This window comes from Adelges cooleyi, unplaced genomic scaffold, assembly GCF_023614345.1.
Source record: "Adelges cooleyi isolate 19-005CV unplaced genomic scaffold, UGA_ACOO_1.1 ACOO_flye_CR_arks_rails_tigmint_CR_PRNA_376, whole genome shotgun sequence".
NCBI classification, from domain to species: Eukaryota; Metazoa; Arthropoda; class Insecta; order Hemiptera; family Adelgidae; genus Adelges; species Adelges cooleyi.
In genome coordinates, this window is record NW_026096053.1 from 291,993 (window position 1) to 318,751 (window position 26,759).

Genomic DNA, 26,759 nt, shown 5'->3' on the forward strand with positions numbered 1-26,759 from the left:
TAGAAACATTAATTCTACTTCATTAATTCGATAATTAGTTTTAATGTTTCCTATGTAACCAGAGTAGGCGTTCACGAGATTATCAAAATTACTGTACTTATCACACTAAAATTGTCTATTATAATATACTTCTTAAACCCATTCTTTTTTGGTATTACCCTACAGTTTGGGCTGAAAAGACTGGCCAACAGATAATATACTCAAGTCTGAGGTATCATTATAAGCACGTATTGTGTGTTTATCAAGTGCACAACTAACATAAGACACTCATTTTCTTGGAAAATAGTTATAATTTTATAGTTTTTCTTTTTGTAAACATTATTATTTATATTATAGTACAATATTATAAAATTACCAAATATTTAACTTTTTTAGTATTTGCTAGAGCGCTATAAATTCATCACGAGAAGTGGAGTGCGATTGAGTAGTAGCGAGACTCTGCAGAGTGCAGAGTTGCAGAAATGCACTCGATTAAAATAATTTAATACTTCACTCCACCCTCCCTCCTGCCTAAACTTAAAACCTTTACAACATTAGGAGTAGTGTTTCAAAATTGGTTATCGACCAGTAAACATTTTCAGCAAAATATTCTTATTTTAAAAAGTTAATTAAATTCCTATTTGAGTTTCAAATGTTGATAGCGCTCTGGAAAATACTTAAAAAGATTTAGAAAATACTTGGGAATTTTACCATGTTACTATGTTGTAAACTAGGTTTTCCTTTTTGGTTTTTTTTTTTAAATTTTGAATGGTATCATTATTTTAAGAATGATTTGTGTTCTTTTTATATAGTTCACAATACCTCATATAACTTATCCTTTGAGGATTTTAAAACAAAAATAATTAGTTTAGTTTATAAAACCACAACTAATTTTTAAAAAAAAAACTAGTATAGACGAATATTCTCTCTGATTTCAGTCAGCTCAAGAATCAGTCATACCTCGTTTCCCTCAAATATTCGAATAGCCCTATTGTAGTTTTACTCCTAGTTAATTAGCAACTTTAATTGATTACTGTAGTGTGCTATGTGGGACTGGACTTTTTTAGCCTTCCTGCGGAATTTCAATCAATTTGTATAGTATATAAAAGTTTGAATCATTATACTTATATCATTGAAATTGTACGACTATTATTATGCCGAAGGATAATGCCTGTTGCAAATCTAGGCGAATCGCCCGTCAAGATCCGAGCTTTGCGTCGCGGTCCGCCGAGAGTTGCGTAAACATTAAACATTTTTAAATCAATTACATTGTCAGACCGCAGACGTTTACGGTAGGTACCCACGACTTTCAACAAAATCGAACATAATGAAATTATCGTTTTACTATTTTTCAATAATTATTACAAATATTACACGATAGCCTTTCGTCGAGTTAGCGTAATAAAACATAATTACGTACGCGGCACGTGCGGCCGACACAGGACGGCGGCGGCGGCTTGGACTATTGTAAAGAACCGCGAGGTGGTATTTCGCACCACCACTAGGAGCAGCACGCGATGAGTACACACTACATGGTGTGTATTTTGTGGCGTGATGGGGAGTCCAAAGTGCGCAAAACCAACAGAGTTTCTATTTCCAGCGGCCGTCGCCGTCGCCGCCGCCACGTTGGTTTCTTGTAATAATCGCGTGTACCGCGCAGTGAGCAGTCTGTTAGACGTTGGTGATCATTTCACGTTGGGACGCGTGCCGATAGAGACTCGATGCCGGGTTCTTTGCCGCCGCGTTTAAAAATTATTGCTCGATAGTATTTTTTTTTTTAATTTAAAAAGAAAAGACACCGATACCTAGTAAATAATACAAATATTTTGATTTCGTTTCGTCCGGGCCGCTATTTTTATTTCAGCGATCCGTTAGTTTGTATCGACTGGAGCTTTTGAAAAAAAAAAAATACATACATATGTCATATACATATTATATATATATATATATTTTTTTTTTTTACTCTTGCAAATAATTCTAGAATGGTATACGGTCGATAAAGATCGGATAAAGATCCATTTAGTCGAATATCCATTTTGATCGCTACAGTGACATCCGTGCGGACTCAAGCAGGTAAGCGCATTATTTTCCGATAATATATTATTGCCGAAATCTGATTCAATACCTGTTAACATGTTATTTTGCACCAACCGGGTCCTGTCACTAATGTCATCCGCCAACCAACGCTTTGTGCCTATTTACTTTTGCCAATTATGGTTTGCCTCCGTTTGTGCTTAAAATACATTATTAGTTATTATTGTGCGCATCGATACACAGTTCCGTGTCGTACTGTTAGACCTTCCTAATGTGTGTATCGCATTATTCCTCATATCATAAGGTAGAGTAAAACGGTACGTCGACCCATAGCTTGAGCGTACCGTGCATAGTACTACGGTTGTATAGATTTTGCCGGCGCCAAGACCGTCTGTTTGAATGAGAACCCACGTGGCCGTTGCCGCCACTCGTACAAACGTCAATACTACGGGCGAAAGCGACCACGTTGTTATACTTTTACTATACAGGCCAAAGTAGGGAAGAAACTAGTAAAATATTTCACGACCCGTTTATAGTTCAAATAATATAAAAATAACACAAATACATACAATTTATCAATGTTTAGTTTGTTATCTAGTTACATTTTGAATAGAATAGTTTTTCCCGGTTTTGCTGTGAAAATTACTCAGCTAAAATGATAATAATACAATTTTAAATTACTGTTACAGTGGCATGTCCTAGCGGGTGAATTTTCAAAAACGTATACTTACGTAGGTACGTTGTACTTATCAAGAGTGGAATAAATGCTATTAATTATATTTTTTGGTCCTGATGTTTGGGAAAAAGTTAAATAAAATTAGTCAGTATTGCAGCAATAAATTTGCATAAAATTATATTTTAAAAACAAACTAGTGAGGTGAGAGAGGGATGCTCAGTCGCCTTTTCCAAAACAACGGCACTGTATCCATCAATACAGATTGTTTCCTTCTACTCGAAAAAAAAAGAAGGAAATTTCGGAAGAATGCATACCTAAGAACAACAATGTATGAGGACAATGATTTTATATTGTAAAATCAATGTTAGGAGCTACTAAATTAAAATTTTTCTTAGTGTTAATGTAGGGAAATTTATAGTAAAGGTATTGTTTTAACAAAAAATGTTCACGAATTCAATTGAGTTTCTCTAAATAATAACTTAAACACACATTTAATTTAATTTTTAGTTTTTAGCCTTAATTAATTTTTAAATGGTGTCGATGTCTCCCAAACACCTTTCAAGTTTATTAGTTACGCCTATGAAAATACGTATACGGTTTAAATATTTGTTATTGATTGTTAATAAGTTATTTGTTACTTAGAATAGTATTATGTTATTATCTATGTGGGTTTATATTTAATACTAAATTACACTAATTAAAATTAACGGAATTTGTTTGTTGACACAAACAAATAATTACATGGTAATAAACATATAAGCTGATAAATTACAAGGACAATCTAAATCTTTTCGTTATCTGAATCTGATCTGAATTCGTTATTTTTCATTCGTTTAATTTTTTTATTTCATTGCATTTCAAAATTTAAATCTCGATAAAAAGTAATATATATTCTTAACATATTGAGTGGTTTCTATTTATCATACACTTGATCATCTATACGACTTTAAGCTTTTAAGCACCATTAACGTCTCACTTTGATGATTCTTAAAATTTTATTGATTACACAGTATTTAAATATTTTGGAAATAATTAGCTTTTGTTTAATTTTGTTTATTATTTATCTAATCTAGTTTTCCTTGTAAACCTACTGGAAACATATCTCTGTCGGCATGTTTGCCACTTTTTACAGAAGTCAATAAAATTGTTGATCGTACTGCTCATTGTTGTACCTATATTGACAGTAGGTGTAGTCACAAATGGCTCGACGTTAAGTGCTCTTAAACGTTTTCATGTCAACTCGCTGCTTTTGTATGTTAAATGTATGCGGTTAAACGTTTAGATAAATATTCAAACGGATATGACGGAGACTCTTCTATTATTTAATATACATAACTCATAAGAAAAGAGTAGGGGAAGACCGGGCACAACCGTGTTATCCGATTTTTATCAGCAATATTGTATCATTGAGGAATAACTAACCACACCAATTTGTAACGTCCTGTGGGTATGTTTATTGAATATGATAGAGCATACAACGTTTTACGACATTTGAATACCACTAATAATTAAATATTACAACAATTATATTATTATGGTCGGAGGATAGGTGGGGTAATACCGTGTGGTTAAGCTCTAGTTAGTTCACAGCTCATAAATAATTCGAGTTTTTACAAAATTATAAGTTATAAACTGGTACACAAAGAAAAATTTATTTTTAAGTTCATTGTATATTAATTATAATTATTATTACAAAATACAATTATTGTACATTAATTATTTGGCGGCTCGGCTTTAAGCATTACACCAATGTAAAACTATCCTTGTTTCCTAAGCATTTGATCGTGTACGGCATGTGGATCAAAATTACTCATAACCAACGGGGGGCGGCTGATGTCATGCGGTGATCGAACGAGTTTTAAATAAGACAATGTGCGAATTTAAAAACAATTTTTTCCTACAGACGAAATATTATGGTCCATTGTATACTATGTCTGTCTGCCAAAAATGAACTGTGTATGAATAAATTACTTAGTAAAAAAAAAAACAAACAATACGCAGTACTCGAAAACGTGTTTTAACGGGACAACGACCCCTCGATTAGTTTACTATTTGGTGGAGGGGAGGGTGATGGCCAAACGGTAGTATAATATTTCCTCCCTTTTTATACCCTTTGCGTCGTCGCCTTTGCAAACCGATATAGTGTGACGCAACATCGATTTCGATGTAGTCACGTGACGATTTCGGATTTACATAGGTCCCGCTCGCCCACACGACGTCGTGGTGTGTGTACGCCATTGTCTTTCCTATAGAAACGCGTTCCTGTGTATGTGGTGGTCGAGACTCGGCATAACTGTAAAAACACGTGTTGTATGTATGTATAAAAAAAAAAAAAATACTCGTCAAAATTCAGACGCCAAACGACTACTATGGTTCGTCCGCCGCGTCATTCACGTACCTACCTGTATAAATTACTAACCCTACTTTTGGATTCATTACAGGACTATTCTTGTTTCACGTGTGTAACGAACAGCGTGTACGTTTATTACGCGGCGTGGAACGTATTGATGTTACACGACGTATGTAAATGCATAGTATGATATCTGGATGCCTAATATGTATCAGGACTAAAGGCTTAACGTGTTTAATTGAGGTATTATACTGTTACGTTACACTAGCGTGGATGTACACAGACGACTATATTATTAACTAAACAAATTCGGTTTTGCAAAATCTTGATGGACGTCATACCCTTTAAAAAAAATCGTAAAAGCGAGTAGGTCCAAGCGGTCATAGAAAAACGATTTTGATACCGTTAAAACGAGAAGAACTTTAACTGGGCTCTCTCGTAGGTTTTTTTAGGAAACTTAAATTGTATCTTAAATACAAGCACTGCTAAAATGTAAAGTATAAATTGTGAATGTTGGGTTAGTAATATCAAAAACAGCCGACGAGAGAACCTATTCTGATTATTTTCAATGTGTAAACAAAAATATCTACGATTATTATTTAGTCAATAATAGAGAATATGTATAGCTATGTTTAGATGAAAACAATTTTTAAAAACGCTGTCAAGGATGCTGTGATAGTTCATCACAGTTTAACCTTTAAATTAAGATTTTGTAAAAAGTTGTCTATACCTCACTCCTCAATAAATTAGATTAATGTTTATGACGTCCTCTTAAAGGCTCTGTGTTCATTTTACGGAATACAATTTTTACGCTTTAGTTACGTAGTTGGACAATAAAAAATTCAAGAATACGAAAATACGAATTTCATCTTAATATGTTTATGATACTATACAGTTTAATGTTTTTTCGAATGTTCATTAGACGTTATCATTTAAAGTGTCCGATTAAGAGGGCGTTACAGTAAAATATGTTGTTTTTGTCTTTCACACGCGCGAGATGTAAAAACATATTAAAATGTCTAATAGTCCCACTATCTAGTTGGATTAAATTTTTTAAAAATTCAAACAAAGGCATAGTGTTAAGAAAAATGTCTAGGATCGTTAAATGTACTTTGAAGTTGTTGTTAAAGACGATTTCAACGACAACTGTGCAAATTACAATAAATCAAACTCTCAAACTCAACCAAAACAGTGACGATGTTAAGGTTCATTCTATAAATGTTCATTGCCCAAAAAATGCACGTATTAGTTAGTAGTTGCATTTCCACTAAACACATTATTGTTTTTATACGTCACATGTATGTATATATATAATTGATTTATTATACTGGTGTTAGACATTAGTATTGTTTACATACCGCGGTCGATGTTACGTAAAGGTCGAGAGTGGCCAGATTAAATGTAGCATACTGTACAGGTAGATAAACCGTATGCGGTAATATAAAAAGTTATTATATTGTTAAAATTGTTTTCGCAATTTGTATTTTTTAATAACGGCGCGATTGTGTAAAGTTTTAAAAAGAAAAACAAACCCGGGCCGAATAATATTATGTTGACTTCAAAAACATCTGTTATCGGATACGAAGAATAGTAATATTTGATAGCCTATTTTTAAGCAGGTCCGCTGCGTTACTGCTAGTATGTTAATAGTAAGCGTACATTTTTTTTACGAATGTGGGTAGCAATGAACACTATTAACGTCACAAAACGATAAAGTTTTACGTTCGCGAATATTTTTTGTCACCTTGACAGAATGAATAAAAATTATAGGCGAACGTTATCATCTACGACGATAAACACTTGAATGGTATTACTTTTATCAATAGTTGAACAATTATTCGACATCATTTTATAAAGGGTTAAATATCAATGGCTATGTTAATATGATTTTCATAGGAAGTATTCGCCGTGTAATAATGGATGTAATTTGTATATTACTGTGCACTACGCCAAATTAGCAGTACTCGTTTAAACGCACATATCGTTTAATACTAATAATAATAATAATAATAGTATTATTATTGATCATCGGCATTGAAACAATCGACCGTGACCTAGGTCATACCTTTACATACGCATATTTAGGCGATGATAACAAAATATTATAATTTATTGCAATACATCAATTAATAGCATCCGCGGAAACGTAGATAACACCGCGTTCACGACAAAATCCTACAGAGAAACCACAATAAAGTTCAAAGACTATATTTTTTGTTGTGTGTCGGTTGTTTCTACTAAGTAAATGTAGTTAGCATATTTTGTTTTGTTCAAAGTTGATAAGCTGATCAATATTTCATGTTTGACGATTGCTCGGAATACTTATTTCAATACTTAGGAAACTGTATGAGTGATAAATAAAAATACAAAATATCACGGAAATGACGGAGGCACTAACAGCTATAAATAGTAGGTATCTGAGAAATAAATCCGATTATCGTTTTTTTGAATGATGCACAAGTAATCATTTTAATTATTATAATGCGGCTTTTGAAAGTTTCTTATAATTTTCCTAAAGTTAGCAATTATTTTTAGAATAACAAAAATTATTACTTATTTATTTACTATAAAAATGTTCCTCCTGTTGTACTTCTAAAAAAGGAATGCAAGTTGTAACGTGATATTTCTCCATGTTCTCGCACTCGCTCTGCTGGTTTGCATCACACTATTATATTCTAGGATATTTTCTTTTTGATAGCAATTCGGTGCGTGATATCCGTTTCTAAGTATACAAACGGTAAAATGTACAAAATGTGTGTTTAATAATTTTAAACGCTTATCAAATTATAGGCAGATATATATAAAAGTGATAAAACTAAAGGTCATTTTAGTATGTATTAAGCGTAAAACACTAAATTTCTTTTAAAATAATTTAAATGTAGTTTTTATTTATGAAAAAATTGTATTTATGTTATATTTTTACAATATTATAAAGTATCAAAAAATTAACTTTTGTAGTATTTTTCAAAGCGCTATCAATTTTTAAAAATTAAATTATAACGTCTATGTTTAATTAACTTTTTATAATACGAAGAATTTGTTGACAAATTTGACTGGTCTATAAGCAGTTTTGAATAATTACTTTTAGAGATGTTAAAGTTTAAAATTTAGGTCGGGGGGTAAAGCAGTTGAGTAGCGAGTGCATTTACAATATTAATACAACACTCATCCCTTATTCCCGTCTTAAACATTATAAATAGTTATTGAAAACTGGTTATTGACTAGTCAACAATTTTTGTGAACCATTCTTAATTTAAAAATATAATAAAATATTTGCGTTACCATTAAAGTTTCAAAAGTTGATAGAGCTCTGTAATTTACCAATGACGCTAAAAGTTTTCATATTATAAAATAGCATTAACTAAAAGGTCTCCTAATAAGATTAACTACAAAAATGTAATTATTAAAAAAAAAAACTGAGCGTCTTACGTTAAATAGATCACTCTGTATAGATACTCTCTATATAGGTTTAGTGTTTTTGCACGGTTCATCGATCTTTCGATCTATATTCGATTAGGTTCTAATTCCCACAAAGGTGGCAGAAAATGATAACTCCAATTATCTCTATTGACGGCATGTACACTTTGCAATCTAGTTTATTATATCCAGTATATATACATATATATTTGTGTGTAGATTAGATAGGGGGTTTTTTTATTCGCCGATTAAAATGTCAAAAGAAAATTACAATTTTTTAATGCGCATATTATCGTTAACCATTTTATCAGTTATGTAAATGCGTTTCTTTTAAAAATAGTAGCTATAACATATTATATAAACCTAGGCCAAAGTTTTTATTGTAACTGAAACCGTTTACGTTCAATCGCTCTTCCACCTTTTAAGTTTGCATTTTTTACCTTGTATATGACATTGTAACTAGGTGGGCTGTTTGTTTATTTGATCGTCCTTGAGCTTTTTCAATGTTTATCCGTTGTTGTTTTCTCCAGTATATTTCACCATATTGCGACGCGGTGAAATTTTTTAATGAAAACGCACTTATTGCGCCCAATTATATGTATAAACACTTCACTCTAGCGAACTAATTACTAAAAATAATATGAAATAACTAATTCAATTAGTAATTACAAAAATGAAAAAAAAAAAAACTAAAAAAATTACATTTTACATTAAACGCTCGTCAATTGTATTGTTTGTATTACTGTTAGTTATTGCCTATTTAACACGGAAAAATGTAATTTAGGTATGTTAGAACGTACCTACTGAATAGATTGAGCTGTTATGCATCAATTTAAATGATACATCAACATTGATAACATGGACATTGTAAATGTTGTATTACGGTTTTTAGCTGTTTAATGTTGAAAAAGTATATTTATTACCTTATTATAAAGTTAGACCACCTATAAGTAATGCTGCTAATGGTCCGTGGGAATATCATATTATTCCAATATTTACCGCACGTTATCATTTTTCACACAAACAAACGCTCATTCTTCCATAATGTGCATGCGTGTTTTGAATGATTATTTTGATTTTAGATCAAATATTATACGTTTAAACAATTATATTCATAAATCTGGGACATGAAGAATTGACCCCGCTGGAATCGATATTTTATAATATAAAAAGTATATTATTATTTATTATTTTCATCAAAACCAGCACGAACGTTTCGACTGCTCTACGAGAATTATTATTCAGCAGCTACTGGTTTATCACAACAGGTCTCGATGTTTAAAAATTCAATAATTTTTGTCAGCATACAAATTATTATGTATTCCATAATAATAGCGTGATAGAAAGTACATAGAAAAGAGAATGTAATGTCATATACTTTCGCGATTCCATTTTTTTTATAAATCCACATTACAAAATAATTCGGTGCTCATTTTTATGTCAGAAAAGAGTCACAAAAGTTCTATAGTACATTTAAACATTTAACAAGAAATGTTATGCCCGTCTATCGGTTGCTGTTGTGTCATGTGTGTAATCGCTATTTCCTATTAAAATACAATTTTAATTTAAAAAAAAAAATGAATAATATAACAATGAGCCTTGAAGGAAAAATATACTTTATTAGACCTTATAAAATAAATTATTTTTGCAGTAATGGTTAGTACACACCGTAAGCTTTAAAGCTCTAGGTGTGGTTTTTGTCAATGAGCTTCAATGAGCTTAAAAATATACTTATACTCGTATGAGTTATTTACAAAGAAATCTACGTTGTATTGTGTACAGTAAACGATTCATTGTACAGCTTACTTAACCAAAACAAACCGTATAGCACTGGTGGCAAAGCATACGTGTTATGTTATATTATTATTCCATATTTACTAAAATATACTTTTAAATCGCTTACAATGAAATATTAACAATATTATATTTAACAGCGTTGATCGCATCGATATATATATTTATATTAATATTAATTTAGTTTTATAAACCTTATAAACATTTTTAAAAAAAACACTACGCCTATAAATATTTGATATGACATCTATCAATCTATGTACTACTACATATTATATCCATAATAAAATATAAATATACATGTTTTTACATGCAATTGGATATTATTATCATGTGGCATTTAAAAACGTTTAAATTATCTTTTAGAATGATTTATCTATGTCGTTTGACGTCTTGGCCTTTTCGCATAGTTTATTTTGCATTGATATAAAAATAACATAGAATTGATAAGATTAGTATAATAAACAAATAGGACAATATGCAATTTATACAAAACAACGTATTTTTAAAAAAATGTTATATTAGTATTAGTATAAGTTATAGCGTACTAAATTACACGTTAATTGCCGTTGTGCAATGCATTACAAAATTAATAACACAATTTTTATCTTCGATGCGGAACTCAGAGGGCATAGGTTTTTTTATTATCTTTGAAATAATTATTTTTATAAAACACAAATTTACGTTACATTTGACCCATTTTACTGCAGTTATTAGGTACTCTATTATACAATCGACACTACAAGTTTCAATTTGAAATTACAATATGTATATTATCTTGTATATTGACTTGTATTAGTGCAGGGAAAATCTGTGTTTTCAAAAACCGGAGTTTTAAAATCCGAAATCCGGAGTTATAGAATTCGAACTTCGAAAACCGGATTTCGGATTATATTTCAGTTTTTTCTGATAATAATTTAAGTATATTAGTTATTAATTTAAAACTATGAACAACGCGTAGTATATAGTTACTCCGCATAAAGAAAATAACCAAATATAATATTCTATAAGGAAATAATTAGAGGTTTGTTAAATATTGTTAAATTTAAAAGTAGAAAATAAGAAATTGAATTTTAAAAAAAGTTTTTTTCCATATCTTAAAATACTATAATAACTCGAAAAAAATTAAAAGGGTTTTAGTCCTTTTATTGTTAAAAAAAATGCAGTGTCGTTTAACTTTCTAAGTAATTCTTAAAAAAACCCACACTTTATTCACCAAGATGTACTAGTTTTTGAGGCGAATAAAAATTGTTGAACCAGTCTAATATATCACTTGTATATGAACCACACATTCACAAATATTGCAGTACCTGCTTCTCCGAAATTAAAAAAAGAAGTAATAAAACTCCTTATCTTATATACCGCCCACCGGATATAGGTTTATAATTATTCTATGTTTGTACTTAATTCCTAATCATTCCACATTTAATTAAAACGATAAGGTTATCTGAATAAATTGTATGGGTTTTTTATGTACACAAATCGTTATATTAATGAACAGTAACATAGAATATTTAACTAATAGTGTCCTAACGCGAAAAAAGTGTTTAGTCTTGTGTTTTCCGTTTTCCTCTTAACACTCCAAAATAAAACATATCCTTTGATTTAGAACTATAATAAAATTACATTATGAAAAGTTTGTGTTTAATGTCGATCGAAGTTTTTTGTATGAATCCAACGCAAAGCAAAAGAGTTAAGTAAGTCCCTTCAAGATTATTATTTTTAAAACCCGTCATATTTTATACACACAACTTATTTTTTTTTTTTTGATAAGATTTATGTAAACGTATAATTAAATAAAATTTAAGTTCGAAACTTTATCTAAATTTTGACAAATTGATTTTTAATAAAATTATTAAAAACTACGTTGAAGGACATAAATTTCTACAATTATTCAACATTTACGTAGGCCTGTTTCTTCAATTTTTTTCTACAAAGCTTATAAATATGATGCACGCATAAAAAGTAGTGTGAAGTGTTCTAAAATTATACTCGAGTCTAGACAATGCGATTGTTTTCTATTCAACCAAATCGCTATTATTGTATTGTTATTCTTCACTAACTGCATACGGAACAATTTATGGCAGTATTTTTAATAATTATAACTATAATTTTTGCAATTGTAGATTTACTCACAAGGTTTACTGAGAACAAAACGCGAGCTCATAAAAAATGGGCCTCTTTTTATAATGACAGTTGTAAAAATAAATTAAATATATAAAAAATACGTTATTGTGTTAAAAATACTAACTTAATCAAAATATATTATAAAAATAGAACTATTAAATGATTAAAGTAAAATGCTGAACAGTCATATTTTTTTCAAATGGCATCGTGTCCCCTTTGTATTGGATTTCGTGTAACTAGATACGATACCCAATTTTATTCTCTGTGATACCGTTAAATTCCCATAATATATAATTTGCAATAATATTATGTAGATTTATTTGAAACTCTAGACATCTGTGAAAAACGCTGATGATGATGAATAAAAAACAACTAATAAATCTAAAAAACCTAGCCGTACAGTATTTTATTTTATATTATTTGTATCAATATATACAATATTCTTAATTTTTTTAAAATTTTTTGTGATCAGAATAATTAGTTACAATTCTGAGCCAATATATATTGTGGAAAATTCCCTTTCTCGGCGGAAAGCGTGGGTCAAAACGCAATTCATTTGACCTTATCCTTAAACCTGAATGTATTTTCCAATATACATAGGCCATAACATCATAAATCACTTGACGCCTATTTCGCATTTACCATATTTATATGTCGGTATAATGTACGTTTATAGCTGTACAACGATATCCGGGTAGAAAAACAAAGGCGATTTATGAAATTGCGTTCACATTTATTATTTTGATAAAGTGTACCTAAAATGTAAATATATATATATATATATATATATATACATTTTCAACAGACAGGTGCAAAAAATTCCTGGACGTCATTTTGAGAAAAAAATATAGGCATAATATTTTATTATACTGTATCTACAGTATATCGTCATTTCTGCAGCAAAAAACTGGTTTTATACTTGAAAAGAATTAACGAAAAAGAGATATATGGAAATAGCTACTTTAATATTTATCCTTGTGGTATCAGATTTGCACCAGTGCCATTTGGCGTCGAATTATTTGGTCATTAGCTTTGTCAATGTATTTGTTTCCATGTATCCGGGTTCAAGCTCTATATAGAGTTAGATAACTCTGCCTAAGTCCATCTGATGCTTATTTTACTTTGCCCAAATTAGGGATGATAACTTTTGTCATAAAACTTGTGTTAAAAAAATCATTATTTACTGAATGGTTCTGTAGAAAAATTTCTTATTTTCTTTCGATGGAAAATCTACATATTTAAATATAATATCACAATTAGAAATATTAGGTAGAATTAGAGAAAACTTAGGTTTTTAACATTAATATTCAAGTAATTAGCTTCACTCGTTTTGTAAATGATAGGTTGTATATAATTAACTATAATTGTTTATCTAAAAAAAATATACCAGATTTACCTAATATTCTATTTAATTTATTGGCTTTAGTTATTATAATTCTATTGACATATCTTGTTTAAATATTAATTTTATTATAGATAACTATAAAGTAAATAGATTGCCGTTTGATCTACTTCTAAAATAATACAAAATTACTAATAATCACTGAATGTTGTAAATAACATAGTTTATAATAGATCCGTATTATATTTGTTGATTTTTCTCCATATTATATTTATGAGCGTGCAAACCATTTTTTAACGTGCGAAATTAACTTGTAAATTTAATGTTGGAGGCAATGTGGCAATTGTTTATAAGCAGATATCGTTGAAGCGGACGTCAACTGTTATAATTGTTTTATATGATATTACACATCATTATAAATTGTAGTCTGACTTAGATAAATTTTATTGGTGGACATTAAAAAACTGATTGCAAATTAACGAGAGTAAATATTTACAAATGACTTTTACAAGAACAAAATCTTATAATTATCACCAATATGTAATTAATGGTTGTAACCTCATTGCTGTTAATCATATTAAAGATCTAGGAGTTATTCTATCTAGTGATTTATTCTTTACGAAACCATCACATATATTTGTAATAAAGCTTTACGTACATTAGGATTTTTAAGACGGGATTGTAATGAATTTCAAAATATTTCATGCTTAAAAACTTGATGTATTGCACTTGTTCGATCTATCTTGGAATATGGATCTATTGTATGGTCTCCATATGTGGCTTGTGATATTAATAAGATTAGATTTTTACAACATCGATTTTTAACTTTATTATCCTACAAGAAAAATAATAATGATTTAATTTCATTATTATGAATTACTAAGTTATTTTTACTATGCACTATTTTACTCATAATTTATATTTACAAACATTTTCTGTGTGTTATAAACAATTTTCTGTATTGTTTGCCCTATGGTCGTTATCATCCTAATGATGAATGAATAAATAAAAAAACATTTGAAGATGTGTCTGGTATAATTAGATACCAGATTTTACAAATCAATAATGTTTTGCACAATGAAATTTTTTTTTTACACGGTAAAAAATGCACGAATTGCAAAATAGTAAAGGCAATTTGAATATGAATATAACATAAATCACATAATATTATCTGTGTTTTTTTCTTTTAAATTTTTTTATAGAAACCTATATTCCCACATAACAGTTGACGAGGTCATAGAATCTTTGTTTATTTATTTTTGGAAAATTGCCAAATTCCAATCGCGTAAACTACTCATTGTGCCCTCGTGTGGCCGATCTATTACAATTTCGTATTGCGTCGCTATATATAAATTCTTAAAAAAATTAAACCATTATACAATAATAATACTTTGACACGGTGTGCATGAAGCAAATTGCGAATACAAGTCTATAGCAAAACGCGGAGACGAACGAATATATTAATATGATACCTGGGTTGTCCCATTTTGTATTTATCCGTTTTTAATGGTGTCGGGTTGTATGCATAATATATAATGTCCAGTATTGCCATTATATGGGAACATAGCTCGACTGTTCTTCATTGCATATGCGCGTACTGTACTAGGTATATCGTATAATAATGTACGATATATTGTAATTATATTATGTATTATGTATATAGTTTTGGCAGTGATCGGCGCCGGTCTATCGTCTAGGACATCGTTTACGTCTTCAAGATTTGTAAGATTATATTATGATAACATTTAACAGTAGTCCTGGCGTAACTGTTGCTAAACACGATTGCCTCGGAAAAGAGTAGGTGCGTTTGAATTTTCGTTTAGAAATTCAAATGTCTAAAGAATTTAAAAATCCAATGTAAGTCCTAGCCTTAGCAACGGAGTTCGCTCTGATTCATCGATTCTCTTTGGTTGTCGAAGCAAAGTAATTAACGTCAAGTAGAATGTTATATAACATTTATATTTGTTCTAAATCAGCCTTACCCTGTAACCCGTATGTTGTAGTGGACTATGAAACAAAGGACGATCAGTAACGATCAAAACCGTTGTTTGAATATCGTATCTTACATTGCTTTTGTGTGTTAAACGAATACACAATGAAAATGTTTTTGCTTATTAGATCGGACGGCTTGCTGATTAACTAGCACTTATTGGAAATGTATATTATGGTCCTGTGCTGGGGAATTGTTGTAATTGAAAAACGGATTGGCATTTATTACTAGTAGGTTCGCAATTTAGTGGTTTTCGTAGGACGCGTGTGGAAAAAGCGTGATGAAATTATTATTTTTGTTATGGAGAAGCCATAAGTATACACGTCGATGGATTTCCAAATTTCAACTGGCAAACTCGCACATGTATAACATATACCACCGCTGAAACCTCACAAAAACACTTGACGGCCTATGGCTCTGTATAATACTCGTATAAGAAATAAAAAAAATACAATATTGAGTATCATACTTAAAATTAGCTGATTCCTCCTTTTGTATCGCGAGATGTCTGAAGAATAAGACAACAATTACAAGAGTCTATCGACCGTAAATTCGCACGGTTTTTCAAGCGGGCTGCCCATGATCAAAACCATATATAACCAGCAACAATTATTATGTCTGGACGCTAAATCACACGGAAGTCACCAATATTAGTAACGGTAAAATTTAATGTTATAACGTGAGCTCTACTTGTGAAATTTTGCCACATTAACGTGCACAATATTAAAAAAAATACAATGCACGTTTACATACATGCACGTACAGATATAAGCCACTTTATGCGAATAATATTGGATTATATCGACGCACGTCAATGAATGGAGTCGGATTTATGATTTACTTAGGTTAGGTAGTTAATGTTATTCAGTAATTCTTTGTATTCGAGTTTTATAGCTGTAGATTAGAACACTTCAAAACTTTCGATTAGGCCGTACGCCAATGTTAATTCTGACGTCCTAGGTGATGATTTACCTACCTTATATGTTACATAAGCCTTTTATTTGAAAACAATCGGGTTAATTGACCGAGTCCGACGCTTTGGATTAGACGATAAACACTGCCATTGTTTCGTGGAAACCAATTTAGATTAAAAAAAAAATAATTGAGTAAGCTGTAAGTGTATACAAAAAGTACGATTGTGCTTTACAATAATAAATAGTATGGTAATCTGGTTATAATCCCGTTGTTGTTCTTGTCATTAGTAGTGTTCAGACCGTATAACTGACATTAACCTCATCACTCATGTTCACGTCATACTGAAAAATGATTTCAATTTTTTTAAAACACATATAATAGCAGAACCATTATCGGATATGTAGTGGTCTAACCTACTTATATTGTAGTACGTTAGCTGTTGTCAGAGTAAATATATATGTGAATAAAGACAAATGCCAATCAGTCAATAAGTAGGTATAGTTATTTTTTATTAATATAATATATAGGTTATAATATTTTATGAAAAGGGGTGTGACTCGTCGATTCTGAAAACACTATACTTAATGTGTAGAAAAAAAAATAATCGTATTATGTCATTGAAAATATTGGTTCAAATATACAACTCTACATATTTTACATTTTAAAAGCTAATAAACCTGTGAGCAATGGTCAGTAACGTTTACAAATGATTTTCTCCAGTAAAAATCATTATGTAGACAATAACAACCACAACCCAATTATTGTAATATTATGTAACAAACGCCTCTGGATTTCATTCGAGTTATGTTGAGTTATTTCCGCGGTGGCTATTAGTTTAGTAGTAACAATTAAGTCATAAAAAGCAATTATTCCCTTTTGGGTGGAAAACTTGAAACGAATTTATTTTGCATGTTATCGTTTAGATTATAGCATATTTTGGTGTGATTTTATTGGTTAGGATGTGAAATAGCAGACTTTTTTATTAATGACTACTTAATTCTATATTACCATGTTATACTTAAAAGTGAATGCGTCTACATATATGTGTGTGTGTGTGGAAATATGATGTAACCAAGTGTACCGTTTTCTAATATAAGATATGTAGAATATATTACTCGTTAATAATAATAATGTATTGGCCTACGTAAGTCGTATGACTGATAGTATTTGATAGCGTTATTTTAGTAATACTTTTAGAAATCCGTTATTCGAGCGCGGACTATTTAACTGTGTTTCCAATTCTTTAATTAACATGTGAAGTATTACACCTATAATAATGCGAGAACCAAGTTATAGCCATGAGCAAGACGATGAAAATCTGTCCTACTGGAACGGTTGTCGATGACATTCCTTTTTAAGGGATTACGTATAGGCATTTTATTTACCAAAATTGAAGATAGAAAATTTGTTTAGCTTCTTGAAAATAAGAAACGGACATTTTAATTTAGTCGCATCTATTAGATTGATCTCGGACAACTGTAAATATACTATATATTATTATTAACGTTTTCCAATTCCACTTTTACTTAAAAGCATCCGATCGTCATTCGTCGGGGTTGTGTGATTGGACACCGCGGAGACAATAGACGTCCCGCTAAGTTAAATATATTTTAAAGAAATAATTCAAGGTCAAATGCGTTCAAAACAACCAAGAGAATAAAAATACATTTTATTAAATTATGTTATTAGACATCCACTATAGATAGTATTCAACTTGGCAAATATTAAACTCTGCATAATAAAATAATATATATAATATTATGCTACCTAGTACCTTCTAATACTATAGTTGGAATAACTAAATAAAAAGTTGGTCCTACTAAATGTTTAGTTAAATCAACTATTTATCTAACCATAATTTTAGTTAGACCAACTATGTATTTTTCCGTCGTATATTACTACTACTACTACTATTAACAATATAATAATTAAGAAGACAAAAAAATGGTTAAACCAAAACAATACATTTAACATAATTTATGTAGTTAACATCGTGTGATGTAAAATATCCATAATGTTGTAATAGACGGTAGTTATTATTACAAGCTAACAAATTTACAAATGTTTTCTACAAACTATAATTATTATGCCGATGGGAGTTGTTTGTACAACGTGTATTGTGTAGGTATAAACGCGATTGTAGTTTGCCGAACGTCGAATTTCATATATTAATACGATACATTCTGTCTTTGTTTGACATATTTTGTGTTCTCTGAAAACAGTTAAGCAAACAAGAAAATACTTAAACTAAGGAACTGTGACCTTGATTTCCGAATCGAAAATCGGCATTCTCGTTGTACTAAAAGCGTTAAAATAGAACACAGCTGAAGCGTTTACTCCATACTATTCGATTTCTGTAAAAATCAAAATTGGTTTGTACAATATGTGAAAAGTAAAGTATTCTTTTTTTTTGAAAAGTATCAACTATCAGTCGACGTTTATTTTTTAATACTAGGTATCCTGATGTCCTACTAAGGTTTAAAGTATAATGCTCTCGGTTCGAATAACAAAAACAATACTGTTGTATCCACAAATCACACGTTTTTTAACAATTAATATTTGCTCTTTTTACCATCGCCAGATTTAAAAATAATTAAAAAAGAGCGAACGTGCGTTCGATATAACCACATGTGTACACTGTGTGCACACGTTGTTATTAAAGTCTACATACCTATTTTAAATAAAAGCCATGCGTGCGATCGGTTCAGATTATTTGTCAGGTCAAACGACAAATTTAATGATAAGAAGAACACGTACAAAAACAAATTAAAAATGACACAAGAGCTCGTTTGAATTATAATTTAGATATTTTTATAAAATCGTATTCACCAATTAAAATCTTATAACTTTTATAAAAAAAACCTAAAATTAATAGTCTCCACGGTTTCTTGACTAAAGCTTCAATTTTCTATGTTATCGTTTTGATATTACGTCGTTTTAAACCATATTAATGCTTTATCAGAATTATATTGTTTTAATTAATTAAATCAGTCCGCGTTTGGCTTCCGAAGTGGTAACACGATTATTATTATTTTGTACAAAGTATGTAGGTATGTTTATAGACTGTCAGGGTTCAGTTACAGACATTTCTGTTATATTATATAATTATAATCGATAGTTAATTGTATTATGCATATGGCTTATTTTTGTTCTTTATTCTAGTCTCGCGTGCCTATATTATTGTTTTTTTTTTATTATTATTTGGTTTTGTGACCGTTTCCCAGCCCCCGACGACAAATAATCAACGAGCCAACGGGTTTTGCGAAATAACTGGGGAAAAAGCAGAGTTGACTTTGTTAATTACCTAACCGAACAAGCTATAATTTATAAGACTTTGGTCTCGAGTAAATTTGTTTTATGAAGTACGTAGGCGATACGCCATGTTCGTACTTATGAGGTAAACACATATTAATTCGGAAAACGTCAATTCGTTTAGTTTTAATGTTCGTACTTGCTTAATCGAAAGTCACAAATTATTTCTCGGTCGACCGTAAACAAAAATGGCTCGTACGTCAGAAACTTATTTGTTTTTGCGTCTCTCGTTATTTACACTTTTATTGAAGCTCATAAGTCATAAGAAAAGCAAAATATGTAGAGCACGTGTTTCTAGAGGTTGCCAGGGTGGCACAAAATGTACACTATTTTTAATGAAGTATAATAATATTTATTATCATTACTCTCAAATAGATTTGAACATTATGTATGTAATTAAGTGTTTCATTCGGACAATTTTTTTTATATTTTGGAACAAGAAACTAAACAAGTGTTCCATAAATGAAATCAATGAATAATAAATTATAATTGTTGATGGACGCTGTTTGCCATTACAGTTGGACACAAATTAATTTTACTGTCAAACATTCATTTACGTTGTAGTCGATTTTTATTATGTTAGTTATTGAGCGAGAAACGCCAATTCAATAAATGTTTGTAAGAAAATCGCTGGAGTGTAGTCAAATTGCCTATACACAACGCCTCGTTAAGCATATTACGCTGGTATTACTCCCACACCAAGCGTTTTGTTGCGTCATATTTTCTGATATTAATGTTTTGTCGTTCCAGTTAACGTTTTGTATAATAAAATAATAGAGTATATATAGTAGCCTGGGAAGAATACTGAAAAACAGTTATTGTTAATACATATTACATAATATATAAAACAATAATAGATTAATGTGGTAGTCGATTTCTAATAAAAACGTAATATTAGCAATTATTGTGTGTATGTTTTAATTTAAATTTTTTCACTTTACATATTTTAGATATATACTTTAATGCAGTTAACAGAATAAAAAACAATTTTTAATTTTTTCACTTTAATATATTATATTATTTATTTTATACTTGTATAAATTCAGGGTGATCATTTTATCGTGAACCACTCGATCTAATAGGGTTTAATAAGAAAATAATTTTTTTTTTCATAATGATTTTATACAATGGTCAATGTGATTTTAATTTTTCACAATTTTTGTTTTTACCCACTTCACAACTTTCTAACTGGTCAATAACCAGTTTTGCTAATTAGTTTCAAAGTTATTAAAGTTTAAAATTTAGGAAGGGCGGAGAGTAGAGATATTTTTATCTGCACGCATTGTTCAACCGCACTTCCCCTCCTGTCCTAACTTTTTATATCATATAACTTTAAAAATAAATGTTCAAAACTGGTTATCAACCAATTGAAATGTTTAGTACATTATTCACAATTTAAAAATTAATGAAATATATACGTTACCGTTTAAGTTTTAAAAGTTGCTTTCAAAAAAACTAAGTTGTGAGGGGGTAATAACAAAAAAAATAGTGAAAAATTGAGGTTACATTGTATAAAACATTATAAAAAAACAATTTTAGGTTCACGATAAAATGATCTACCGGTTACCTGTATACGTATTATATATTATTATTATTATTACTATATACATCAACTTAAAATAATATCCTACAAATATGTATCGACTAATTTTGGTAAATTTTGTTCAAAGTTAAAATTTTAAAATTATGTACAATTTTGAGAGGGTGTTTGTCGAAATATCTTAAATAGAAGATTTGGGGTTTTGGTTAAAGGTTGGCATTAATCTAAAAAAATAAATACAATTTGTTTTTAAAATTTAAGTATCGTTATCAATTATTTTGTTAGTTTTCCAAAATTTGTAGAACAAGTCTCAAGTCTGTTTCTTCTATAAATAATAGTCAAGAGACTAACTTTTTTCGGTTAAATTATAATTTTTATATTTTTATTCAAAATTAACCCACAATTTGGGACGTTTGCAAAAATAAATATGTATGGGAATATTAACATACAAAAAATATGAATCTTATATTCATACATAATAATCGTATTATTTATAATACGTTAGTAATATATTTTCCCTTGAGTACGACGTACATTAAATGTTAAGATTCACATTGATTTAACAGTAATTTAAAATAATTACTGTTCAATAAATGTCTATAAAAAAAATATATTTCATTGTGTATACCGAGTGATTTGCTTACCGTTCTTTCTTTTTTTTTCTAGAACATTTCTGCACCAATTATACTAATAATATTTGTAAACAATTATTTTAAGTTATAGTTTAAAACATTAATAGTCTTTTGATGATTTTTGTCACTGTGCGATAATAAAGAGTACACATTATAATAATCAGTCTGTAATGAAATAATTTCATGAATTATGTGCCGTAAACTGAGCACTTCAGACAAAGAGGTGTAATTTGAAGATATAATTAACTACTATTTTAATTTTGCCTTGAGTACATTATACCTAATGGCATTATATAAAATACAAGTTAACAAATGATTTTTTGAAAATTAAATTATTTTTACGTTACACAGACCATTTTTAAGGAGTAAAGTATAGGCAATTTTTCGAAGAATCTTAATTTAGTTTGAACTATAGTGTATACTTATTAATACAGTAATGAGGATACTTTATTAGTTACCATTATTTTTTGGCAGACTATCTCAGTCATTTGTATAGGATAAATTGCAATTTTTCCTCATAAAAACGCTTCGCCGTAGATAAAATTCGATTATTAAAGTTCCATTATAACAATTTTATACGGTTACTGTAAATACCGCCCTCACATTTAAAAAAAAACATTTTTTGCCCATAAATTACCGGTGGGTAGCGTCCTCTTGAGAATCAATGTGGGTAGTAAGAATAGTAGATTATTTTTCTGTATATGAATTCACGTAAAAATATGATTTAATACTACATTTTTTTTTTAAATATTGTTTTTAATTTTACAATTTTATGACATTTTTTTAAAAAAACTTCCGATAGCATTAAGTTTATCAGTAATTTAAAGTAATTAAATACTAATAATAATAACATTGTATCGTTTAATTTCACAATACAATAATTTGATAGTGATAAAAAATAACATGTTTGCTTTTAATTTAATCGCGAATGCTTTACATTGCGATGACCTTTGCTATGGTAAATATTTAAGTTCCCACGTAGACCACGTGGTCTATGACATTGTTGTCCCGTCACTCACTATCTATCTGGTGCTCAATATTTGTTTAATAATTGTTTTGATTGTGAATTTTGTATTATTATAATGTTAATAATTTAAACTTAATTTAAATCCTTTTATCTGTTTCTTGGAAATTATATTATATTATATACACAAAAATATGAAGTTATAAAAATAGGAAAAAATGTAGACCTGTAGTGAAATATGTTTGAATATTTACCTAACATATTCAAATTGTTATTATTATGTTTTTTGTTGACACAACAAATGAGAATAGATATAAATATTTTTGTTTTTTATTGGTATTTGATAAGCTAAACTCACACGAACTATGAACGATGACAGTTGATAAAATTGTAATTTATAACTGGGCCACATTAAAATACACGGATACATTCGACCTTTTGGAATACATATTGATATAGAATTGTTGGACCACGTTGAGTAGAATTTTAACTTACATTTGAAAAGAACAGTAATGGTAAAAAGAAAATAACGAAAGTTTATTTTTCATCTCGTGCTATGAACGTTTGTTTTTGCAATAAAAAGTATATTATACAATATTTAAAAAAAAGTTATAAATACCTATTATTCATAGACAAATAAATTTACCATGATTTCATCATATGATTGTAGGTGATGAAAATGAAATATCGAAATAATAAATATATTTTTATATATAGCATAATTTCTTAATAGTTTTAGTAAAGAAATTAATATTTAAAGTTTAAACCCTTAACCATAAAAATAATAAAATCTATGCGTATAATGTTGCCATCTTTAGCGCTAACTGATTATTAGTTAGCGAGAAGTGTTTTAATCTAATACCAATAACTTATAACTCGCAGTTGACCATAATTGTTTATAAGTAAAATACAAATTTTCTTGTTATCTGATTTAATTTAGTTTTCGATAGTTTTTTGGTGTTACAAAAAATCACTTGCGTTGTTATTTTTATCAAAACAGCTACTGCGATTTATAATGTATTATTGTATTTCTAATGCGTCAAATAAAAATCATCTGTCTCAAAAAAACCAAGACAAATGTCGGGTTTTTTTCATTGAAAATAAAACAATAGACTTTACATACATAGGGTATATGTGATTTATAGCGAAACGCCGGAGGTTGTATCTCCGCACGTAGTCTTTATGTGTCCACTTGCGTGTTTACTCTTTCTCATATGGCATACCTACATTCTCTTCGATAATGAGATCTTTATTGCCATTTTTCCCGCGTTTAGCATACATTCTTTAACGGGTTTTACGGTTGCATATATTTGAGCGACGCATAAAGAATAAAGATTAAGCACGAGCGCCTCGCTATCATTTTCTCAAGTCCTTAAACTTGCCGCATCCCGCTGATTTCTCATTGTCATTTGTACACTACACTATTATATTATTAAAGACCACCGACAAGGTCATGGTTGACAGTCTTAGCTTTCGAACGGCGGTAAAGCGTGTATTATATTTGTCTATGAACCACGTGGGCCTTACGTTACTACAACTAAAACTAGTTTATCCAAAACCAATAACTTGTACCGAATATGGTCATAATATGGCAGCCTTAGAAAATGGTGCACTCGGTTTTAAATTCGTCGTTTTATCAATTATTGATTGTTTCAATAATAACTAATTCACTTTTGTCACTATATATCCTTTAGTGCGGGTAAATAGCTTTTTCACATAAACCTATTGAATTCGTATGGTTAAAGTAGATATTAGATTTCGTGTTGCAACAGATTACCATAAGTAAATAGTGATGGCCAGCAATTGTCCATTACAATATTATTGACTAAGAAAAAGAAGTGGCGTCTCGCCGTTTGTTTATAAAATGTACTACTACATTATGTTAATTTTGTTGAAAGCTTGGATTTTACCACGCACTAAAATTATGTTTGGTAACAATTTGAAAAAAAACAAATAATACAAAGAAGAAGTTATTATAGCTTTCATGATCGTTACAAATGTACACGAATTGTAATTTACTCGCCACTGTAGGTAATATGTATATTATCGTTATTTTGTGCGTAGTATAATTTGGTTATTACACTCGTATCACGGATGTCGTCGTCGACATGGCTAGCCGAAAGTCCTTGACTATGGACCACCAGTCCTGGACTATGGACTGGTAGCCTGGTGGCGACCGAATAAGTGTGTATATTGTACTCGACTATAAGAGAGCCCGTATGATAATGTCCTATCTAATGTAACACCTAGGTACTTTGGGTGGGTGTTGTGTTTAACATTGCATCCATTTAACATGACGTTAAATGTATCGTTTGCCTGCTTGTTATTTAGGTGAAAAGTGGAAACCTCTGGTTCGTATGTGGCCGGAGCCTCCAGTGCGTGAAGTATTTGCTCAATACCTGGAGATCTGAGTTTAACACTTGCTCGCAATATCTTGCAATAAGAAGATATGCCGGTGATGTGAAGGACTTTGTCAGGGCATCAGCAGGCGCCATGGAGTGGCTGACTTGATATTAAATTATAATCACAACTTTTTTTTTCTTTATTTTCTTTGTTTTTGTTAGGACCTAGGCCCCCATTATAAATGCCATACGAATAAATAAATAAAGAGAGCCCGTACACACAATGTTCATTTTTGAGACATTTGTGTTTGAATAATAATGCTGCATTTGTCTGTGCTACATTTGTCAGTTTTTAATTAGACATAACTGATAACAAATAATTTAATCTAAATTCTGACCGCAAAAAATGACTACGTGATCGTATCGAATAGAATTGCAACTTTAGAGTTGCACAAACAAAAGCAACTTTTCTCGTTTAAATAAGTAAGAGAGCATCTTATTTTATTGCGGATTTCCATATACTTTATATTTGAATAGAAGCAATCTGTGATCATACACCAACATCGTGCAAAATATCACTTAATAACACTTAAACGTCACGGATAAAACCGTTTAATAAAAATTTGCACTTTGAAATTTGAAAAATTTAGCGGTTGCAATTGCTCTATTAATTAGCAATTATTTTACTTGACACTATTATACAGATTGCAAAGAGCGAAAATTCGTCCATAATTTTAATTATCATAATAGGTCTATGGTTCGAGTAGTTGTATAATTGATTTAACGGGGATTACCAGTAATAACGATCAGTAATAATGTGCGTTTATTTGAATATAGTTAATTGAAGAGCATGGACTTTATCCTTCGTGAATAACGTTTAAGAGAGCAACTTATATGTGCATTTAATGAGAGTTGATAATTTTAGTTTATTTTATGAATTGAAGTCAACGGTCAAAAGTATTGTCTTTAGAATTTTTTAATAACAATAAATTCATTATCGTATAATATACAATACTAAGACTGTTATATAATTATTGATTATCTACTGTTGAGCGGCGTCCGGATTGCTAGTTGTCGGATGGGTGACTGCATCGAAACCATAACCCCTACCTAAAATTTAAAGAATATTCTTGGAAAATAATAAAAAGCAGAGAACTTTGTTCAACTATCATTTAGGAAATTGAAGACATTATAATAATATATAATGTCAAAAATAATATAATTTATTATAGAACAATGATCTTTTTTCGGAAGAGAATAGAATATATAAATAATGTATAAGAAAAAATGACAATTTGGGGTAAATTTATTTGCAAATTGATGCAATATTTTATACAAACTCAAA

The 26,759-nt window shown here is 29.8% G+C and overlaps 1 protein-coding gene across 1 annotated transcript in view; it reads left to right on the plus strand.

The window, feature by feature from the left end:
• Positions 1–1,613: 1,613 nt before the first annotated feature.
• Positions 1,614–26,759, plus strand: part of LOC126840949 (proton-coupled amino acid transporter-like protein pathetic) — a 35,717-nt gene continuing 10,571 nt past the window's right edge. The window contains exon 1 of the mRNA XM_050577044.1: positions 1,614–2,052. The gene's annotated coding sequence lies outside the window, so the exon portion shown is untranslated. The remainder of the gene's footprint in view (positions 2,053–26,759) is intronic.